Source organism: Brachypodium distachyon, chromosome 1 (assembly GCF_000005505.3).
Source record: "Brachypodium distachyon strain Bd21 chromosome 1, Brachypodium_distachyon_v3.0, whole genome shotgun sequence".
NCBI classification, from domain to species: Eukaryota; Viridiplantae; Streptophyta; class Magnoliopsida; order Poales; family Poaceae; genus Brachypodium; species Brachypodium distachyon.
Genome location: NC_016131.3, coordinates 27165134 through 27173394, shown reverse-complemented (window position 1 = coordinate 27173394; position 8261 = coordinate 27165134). Strand labels below are relative to the sequence as shown.

The 8261-nt window shown below is 48.2% G+C and overlaps 1 long non-coding RNA gene across 1 annotated transcript; it reads right to left on the bottom strand.

Moving 5' to 3' along the window:
• Positions 1 to 1491: 1491 nt before the first annotated feature.
• LOC100831391 lies at positions 1492 to 7349 on the bottom strand. The gene is made up of 5 exons (XR_733199.2): positions 7195 to 7349; positions 4435 to 6754; positions 3540 to 4321; positions 2749 to 3046; positions 1492 to 2580 (listed from the first exon to the last, which is right to left on the bottom strand). It is a non-coding gene; the product is annotated as an uncharacterized LOC100831391 (long non-coding RNA).
• Between the last annotated feature and the right edge of the window lie 912 nt (positions 7350 to 8261).

Here is an 8261-nt window from a genome sequence, read left to right as displayed (position 1 = left end):
CCACACCCACATGCCAACCTTGATGGCGCCATGAGTTTAAATTGGAGTTGGTGGTGATGGTACGGTCGTCGTCACTGTAGGTTAACTTCGTTAAAATTACAACCAATATGCCATTGCCTGTTATTTTCTTTTCTTCCAGTTTTTTTTACGATTTCTCCTACTCCGTCTTACAACCGGCGCCACCACACCCGCATGCCGACCTCGACGGCGCCATGAGTTGCCTACATGGAAAATAAAAATAAATAGTTTGTGATTTTGTTGACCCGTAGCAACGCGCCGGCACACCTGCTAGACCAAAATCACAAGATTAGTGGCCTTGAGGAGACACCTTCCGGCTAAGGATCCCAAAATTCCAAGAGTAACAAAATCCACAAAGGAAACTAGAGGAATCAACTTTTTGACTTGGTGAAACCCTAGATCTTGATCTTCTCCTCCAATCCTCAAAAGATGAATCAAAGGGGGGACTAGGGAGGGAGATCAAGGGAAATGAAACTCTTGTGTTCTTGGGGTGAGAGAGGGGTTTTTCTTGGCTGTGCTTGGTGAAAAAACCCGTTGGGGACGAAGCCCCTTTAAGTAGCCTCAAAATCTAACCGTTACGACCAATTTCAGTTAGACCAGTACCTGGGAGGAGGCAGACCAGAAGTTCTAGGGGGTAGAACTTCTGCCCTGCTACCGGCCTCCTACCGCTATACGCAGTTGGATTCCAGTAGTGTTACAGTACCTGGGTAGAAGTTTTGCCCACCGGAACCTCCTCTTAATTAGGAGGTAGTACCGGCTAAAACTGAAATTGTCTGGCAGACTTAGCAGGATTAAAGCAACTCTCAACTCAAAACTGGGTTTAGGCTTTATGTGGGTGCAATCTAGTAGATTTGTGTACGTGAAGTTGATTCGCCCAAAGCTTTCCCAAATGGACTCTCTCTTTATAGTACGGATTTTCCTACGACTCAATAAAATAAAAGACCGTAAATCCTTATACGCTTCTTTCCTTTTTGAGGGCAATGAATCGTGTCACAACACTAGTTATCAAATCTGAAAACACTTGGCGCACGATTAGTCCACAAGTTATGTTGTCATTAACACCAAAACTCATTAGGGATCGAAATGCCCTTTCACTGGGGGCCTCAGATCCGAGTGGCGGCGGCTGCTGTGTGTGTCTAGCTCCTACGCCGACCAAGCACCACCTGTACCCTCCTCGCTTCCATCCGCTCCCCGCAACAGTCCCGCCCACACGCCCGCGGAACAAGCGCCTCAGCTCCTGGCCCGCCTGGCCTCCTCGCGCCACCGTCTCGGTGTCGTCAACGTCAGCGACGGCGGCCTCCACGTTCTCCGCCGACCCGAGCGTGGTGCTGCGAGCCCTCTGCGCGCATGGGGAGCTGCCACATGCGCCCTGGTTGCTTGAGTCAAATGAAATTGTTGTTTTTTTTATAAACATGAATTTTCGTGTGCAGGTGTTTAAGAGACCGGGACAACGCACGGGCACTCTACTAGTGATATACTAAACACTTCAGAATAAATTCCCAGGTACCAACGTAAACTTATTTCAGCAGAGCACAATTCAAGTTTCAAGGGGGGGAAAATACAACCAATGAGAATGCAACATGCATTTCTTATCTGAAGTTCTGAACTCATTCAGGATTAGCACTCAGGCATGTGGAGTTGTGAACTGCAAAATTATTTGCACGTTCAAGTTGGAGTTCAATCCGGTTGACCACAAACACATACGGAGTAGAACAAATTATCATCTCAATCAAACAACCATATTAGTAGATCAAAGTAATGGTGTTGTGTCGGGATTGTCTTCCATGCTCTCCCACACATGACAGAGACGGCTGCCACGGCAACCTAGCTAGCATCTGAGAAGGGATGGGTTGAGAGGAGGAGTTCAAGCGGTGGATCCGGCCGAGGCGCTCAGGTGGGGGCGAAGCAGAGATCTGCACAAGGGATGGGGCGAGAGGAGGTTAGGGCTAGCGGCCTGATACGGCCGGGATGCGCAGGCGAGACGAACGGGCGGCGGGGTCCGGCCAAGGGGCGCCTCAGGCGGAGGAGGAGCATGGCACGGGGGATGGGGCGAGAGGAGGAGCTCGTGCGGCGGCTGGATCCGGTCGATATGCTCAAGTAGCGGCGGAGCTTTGCGTGCAGGAGCACGGACGAGGAGGAGGCAGCGAGCCGAGTGTCGAGCGGGTTGGATTGTGGAGGGGGCGAGGGAGGTTACGTGTGGGCGATCGGGACGAGGGGAGGGGAAGAGGCAGGAGTGCAGGACGCAACCAACTCCATGATCGAGGGGATAGGTGCGAGACAGCCAGAGGGAGAGGGGATAAGGTCGGGCCGCGTGCAAGGGACTCTCCCGTGCGATAGGGTCGGGCGGAAGGGGTTGAGGACGTACGGCGACTGTACCACCAACTCCAATCTATATCAATATATAAAAAATGATAGCCACCGTAGGTTAACTTGCGACCGTAGGTTAATTTCGTTAAAATTACAACCAATATGTCACTGTCCGTTATTTTCTTTTCCTTCAGTTTTTTTCACGATTTCTCCTACTCCGTCTTACAACCGACGCCACCACACCCGCATGCCGACCTTGACGGCGCCATGAGTTACCTACACAGAAAACGGTCGCCACCGTAGGTTAATTTCATTAAAATTACAACCAATATGCCACTGTCCGTTATTTTCTTTTCCTCCAGTTTTTTTCACGATTTCTCCTACTTCGTCTTACAACCGACGCCACCACACCCGCATGCCGACCTCGACGGCGCCATGAGTTGCTTACACAGAAAATGAAAATAAATAGTTTGTGATTTTGTTGACTCGTAGCAACGCGCGGGCACACATGCTAGTTTAATATATTGGTATAGATTGATTAACATGTTCATAGGATACAGACAATCTGCAACACAGAAACAAGTCACACGCATGAGGCATATCCCTTGTCCCACCTTAGCGACCAACCGGTTTACCAGCTGCTTTAGGACGTGGTTTATCCGGAGTTCCACTGAAGGCACCACCTGAACCACCACCACCTTCTCTCGGTGGACCAGGCGGCCTGAGTACAAGGAACAACTAATAAGATTGATAACACACACGAAAAAAAATACTCGTTTCTTACAAATATATTACTCCCTCCGTCCAACAAAGAATGTTTCAACTTTGATCAAATTTGAATGCATCTATACACTTAGTCATGTCCAGACATCCAAAATTTGACAAACTTGAGACATCTTTTGTTGGACGGAGGGAGTATCTCTGATCTTAAATTGTTATTGTGATTTTCATTTAAATTTGTACTAAAACAACGACAAGAGTTTAAAATCGGAGGAGTATAAGACTAGCATGAATTTCTATGTCATGCATTGGTGAACCATTAGACAAGTGTAATATTTAACATGCTACGTCTGTGTCTTGGCTTTACATATTTCAAATATTTGGAACGAGGAACTTGGAAAATAGCTCAACTTTTTTTTTAAAGTAGCGCAAAACACTCGAAACAAAGCGAAAAAACGTGATGGGAATGAGATGGAAGGCAAGATGGTCGCGACCTGGGGCTTGTGGATGGCCGAACAACGGGAGGACCAGGCTGGTCAACGGCAGCAGGGACCTCTTGATGAGCGGCTCGAGGCTGGTCAACGGCGGGAGCGACCGGAGGATCGCCGGCGGAGCCAGTGGCAAGTTCCATTTCTATCCTAATTTTTGCACACAAGAATCCTTTCTGATCTTTTCTGAACCTTGCACACACGGATCCTAGTAGGTATAAGGTGTCTCCAGACCAGTTTTGCCTGCACTGAGGTCTGCAGGGGTATTTATAAGCTCTCCGGAAGCCGTACTCGTCGATGTTAATTATGTCCAGACTACGTACAAGGGCAGTTCAGTCCTGACAGCGGCAGCTTGCAAATTGCACATTAGTGGTGTTTTCTTTAACACCAATTGGACATAGTGTATTGATATTGTGCTGCAGGTAGACTTGAACAACTGTATATATATTGTTCCAAATAAGTCAACAGGTTTGAATTAATGCACCCCAGCTGAGGCTGAATTCGGAAAGCATAAATATGCTCAATCATGGAACGGTCGTCGACTGGCTGTCGTCGGGCAGCGGTTTGAAAGCAACCCCTCAACCTCAATCGTCAGCAATAACGGAAGCGGATTATGGATCAATGGATTAATTGGCCCAAACTGCGACCGCGTGCCAATTTTCTTCTCTGTACGTCCCGTAATCGCAGTTCGGAGCACGGAACGAAGCATTACTGGCCCTTCTTCGGCGGTCGATCCGGAGTCTGGCTGAAAGGTGGGGCGGCTGGATCAGCAACCTTCGGTGGGCGAGCTACAAACAACGCCAAGGAGGAACTCAACTTACTAAGCACAAGTTGAATACGTTGACACTAGCTGACAAGGAAGACAAAATGATGATGAACAGATGATGGTCGATCGCTATACCTGGAGCAGCTGCAGCTGGAGGCGGCGCCGGAACAACGGCGGGACCGGGTGGCTGAGGATCGCGGCCTTGAGCGGCCGGAGGCTGGGAAGCGGCGGCTGGAGGGGCAGCGGCTTCGCTGCCGGTAGCTGCAGGTACCATTTTCAGTCCTATTTTCTTGCAAACGCTGATCCGGAGATGAGATGATCCTGTTGGTAGGGGTAGAGTGTAGACGCTTCCTGTGTTCAGATTGCTTGCCCGGGCCGGGTATTTATAAGCTGATTGAGATCGATCTTAGCCAACTTAGCTAGTCTCCCCATTCAGCGGCGACCGGAAGAACGTAAGACGCGTGGGTTCACACTTGACACCAACGTACGCGAGTACCGGCCGTAGACTTCATATGTTCAAGTATGGACTGCATGCAGTTTCTGGAATTCTAGGGACGTTTGAGAAGTCTGGTCGGATATGGGCCATTGTTGTCGTTGACAATTTACTTCCTCCGTTTCATAATATAAACCGTCTCCGTATTTCGAGGTCCATCTTTGACCATTAATTAGACTAACAAAATGCGAATTATGTGTTATAAAAACAATACCACTAGATTCATATCTGAAAGAAGTTTTGGACGGTATAATTTTTGTAATACATAATTCATATTTTGTTGGTCTAATTGGTGGTCAAAACAAAATCTTAAAATGCGTGCTTTATATTATGGAATGGAGAGAGTATAAATATCACCGAGGAAAGTCCAAACTTCATTTTGAGTGAAACATACAACAAAGAAAGCATTGAAGAGGGTGTCAAGTTAGTTAGAAAATTAAGAGTAAATTTCAAAAAACTACACATTTCTAACCACTTGTCTCACAGAACCACACTTGTCGCTGATTTGTCCGCTGCGCCACGACCATTCGGACAAAATGTAACAACGCGTCCAAACACACAAGGGTTAGCGATTTTGATGGGATTCCCGACAGACGGGGCCCATTAGTCAGTCCGTTGCCTCAGCCGCTGGCCGTCTCGTCCCTCTCCTCCGTCGACGGCGGCCGGCCCAGGCAATCCTCGCCTCCTCCTCCTCCCGTCCATGCCCCGCTCCCCGCCCTGAAGCCCTAGACCCCCCTCCTCGTGGCGCTGGCCCTGCAGGAGAACCGGCGGCGACTGAAGGAGAACGGGCTGTCTGTGCAGGCGGGCTCCCCGAGAAGTAGTACGGCAAGCGGATGCAGTGGGCCCCCGTGGTGGCAGCGGCGCCGCGCGGCAAGGAGGGGGACGGAGCCCTTGGAGATGTGCCAGCCGTGGGTCTCGACGAAGCGCTGCGGGACTTGTCGGGGAGCGCCTAGCAGAGGACGCAGAGCATGGACTCGAACTGGTTGCGGTTCATGGATTCGCCCACGAGCACCAGCCGCCGCCCCCGGATCCGGGAGAGAAAGTCCATCGCGTTGAACTCCGGGAGCGCGCACCGGCGCGGCGCCCAGCGCCACTGCGTATAGGCCGAGTCCGGCCAGCCAGGGCAGCCCCCGGCGCCCGGAGGGAAACATCAAAGATGCTGGTGTTGTGCGTGCCTAGCCTGGGTGGGTGGGTAGGCAGATCGGGCTCCCTTGGTGCGTAGGCAGATCATCTCTTCTGCACGGCTGCACCGGAGGCCACGCTGCGGCTGCTGCAGGGCGGCTTGGGGCGCGCGGCGGCCAGGCGGATGGCGTTGAACCCCCCATCGTGCGATCTGGCCAGCGGCCAAGACGACGGACTGAATAATGGGCCCACCTGTCGGGAATCCCGTCATAATCGCTAAGCCGTGTGTTTTGGGTTCACTGTTACATTTTGTCCGAATAGTTGTGGCGCAGCGGACAAATTAGCGACAAGTGTGGTTCTGTGAGACAAGTGGTTAGAAAAGTGTGGTTTTTCTGAAATTTATTCTAAAATTAATCATGAAATACTATAGAATTGATTCTTAAAAGCATATATGAAATCCCGGCAACCAGTAATAATTTTTCTTTCCTCGTAGACCATATGTCCCGGCAACCAGTAATTGCATGCGACACTACCAAATCTTACACATGTAACATGTTTGATGCACACGGCACAACATGTTACACAATGTCGACCATGCCACGTTCTCTTCTTCTTAATGTTCTATTAATTAACATTTATTAAAGGATACACATAGTCTTCAACACAAAAACAAGTCACATACATGTAGCATCCCGTGATCCCCCTTGAAGCTCTGGAAGCGACATTAGCCTCTCGGTCTATCGGGAGTTCCACTGCCAGGACCAACAGGATCTATTCCTCCGCTGGAAGATGGATTTGGAACCTTTGGTGTGGGGCTTGGACCAACCGGCAACCGCTCGACTACAAGAAGAAACTAATTAAATTAACGAGAAAAAAAAAGGAATTCCCTTCTTATAAATTTACAAAACTAGCATGGATTCCATGCCTCCTTGCTGAAATTTGATCGACTATTAGAAAACTAATGCTCCTTCTGATTCATATTAATTGTTTCAAATTTGTCTAGATATGAATGTATTATGCTTAAAAAGCGTCTAGATACATGTAATATTTCGACAATCCATATGGATCGGAGGGAGTAATTAAATTGACGAGACCAAAAGAAAACGAACTCCCTTCTTTAAATTTACAAAAACTAATTTGACCAACTATTAGAAAACTAATAATTTAACAAGTTAATTGGATTAACGCTAAAAAGAAGGCAGGAGTAAATGATCTGGCAGCGCGTAAGTCGTAACGTGCTGGGACGGAAAGGGAAGACGAAGATGAAAGATGATCGCTACCTGGAGCAGCTGGAGGCAGCTGAACAACGACAGGAGCGGCCAGCTGAGGATCGACAGCGGCAGGAGCGGCCTGCTGCGGATCGCCGTCGCCTGGAGCGGCAGTGGAGCCGGTAGCAAGTAGCACCATTTCTGTTCTATGATCTATCGACCAGTTTTACGTGCACAGGGTGTTTATATAGCTGAGATTGATATCAAACCAACTACTCCGGCGAGGCCGGAACGTACGTCAACACGGCTTGTTCTTCATCCTGACAGCAGCAGATTGAAAACAGAGGATGCAGCAGCTTGAAGTGTATATTTTACTGTAGGTACATTTGAAAACAGAGGATGCAGAAGCAAGTATCCTGTAACAATTCAACGGGCGTCCAACGTAAGGTTTGAATATATGAACATTTCATTCGTTCTTTGCTAACTAGGAAGATTGTTTACTGAATTCTAGGATGGATGTCGTCGTCCTTCAATGAAAAGGATGGATCGATGGATTGACTCGAGACAAATTAAATGAGTACGCTGGAGAAAAACCAGTCTCTGTGGAACTTTCAATTCCTGCCCTTCGGTTCTTTAGACAACCGATGTTCAGGTAACTTCGTGGAAAAGTTCCTTCCATACGTTCAATGACAATTTCTTTATTTTTTCCTCTTGTTGTGAAGCTGAAACATCCGTCTTAGAAATGTTGTAGGAGGAAAAACTGTACTCCCTCCGATCCATAAAAATTATCACGCACTTATTACAAAATTTGTACTCCTTCCGATCCATATTAATTGTCGAAATATTACATGTATCTAGACGTTTTTTAGGCATAGATACATTCATATTTGCACAAATTTGAAACAATTAATATGGACTGGAGGGGGTACTAACTTGGTACAAAATTAGCAACACTTTTTATGAATCGGAGGGAGTACTGTACCGGCGCCACTCCACTAAATGAGGCCATGGGATTTCTCGAACTGATATATACCAATACTTACAATTTAAACACATGTGCCGGAGTTTGGACACAGATTGCGGCTCAACATAAGAAATTAATCTAGGGTTTCTTTTCTGTTGTAACCGACCAGGATTAC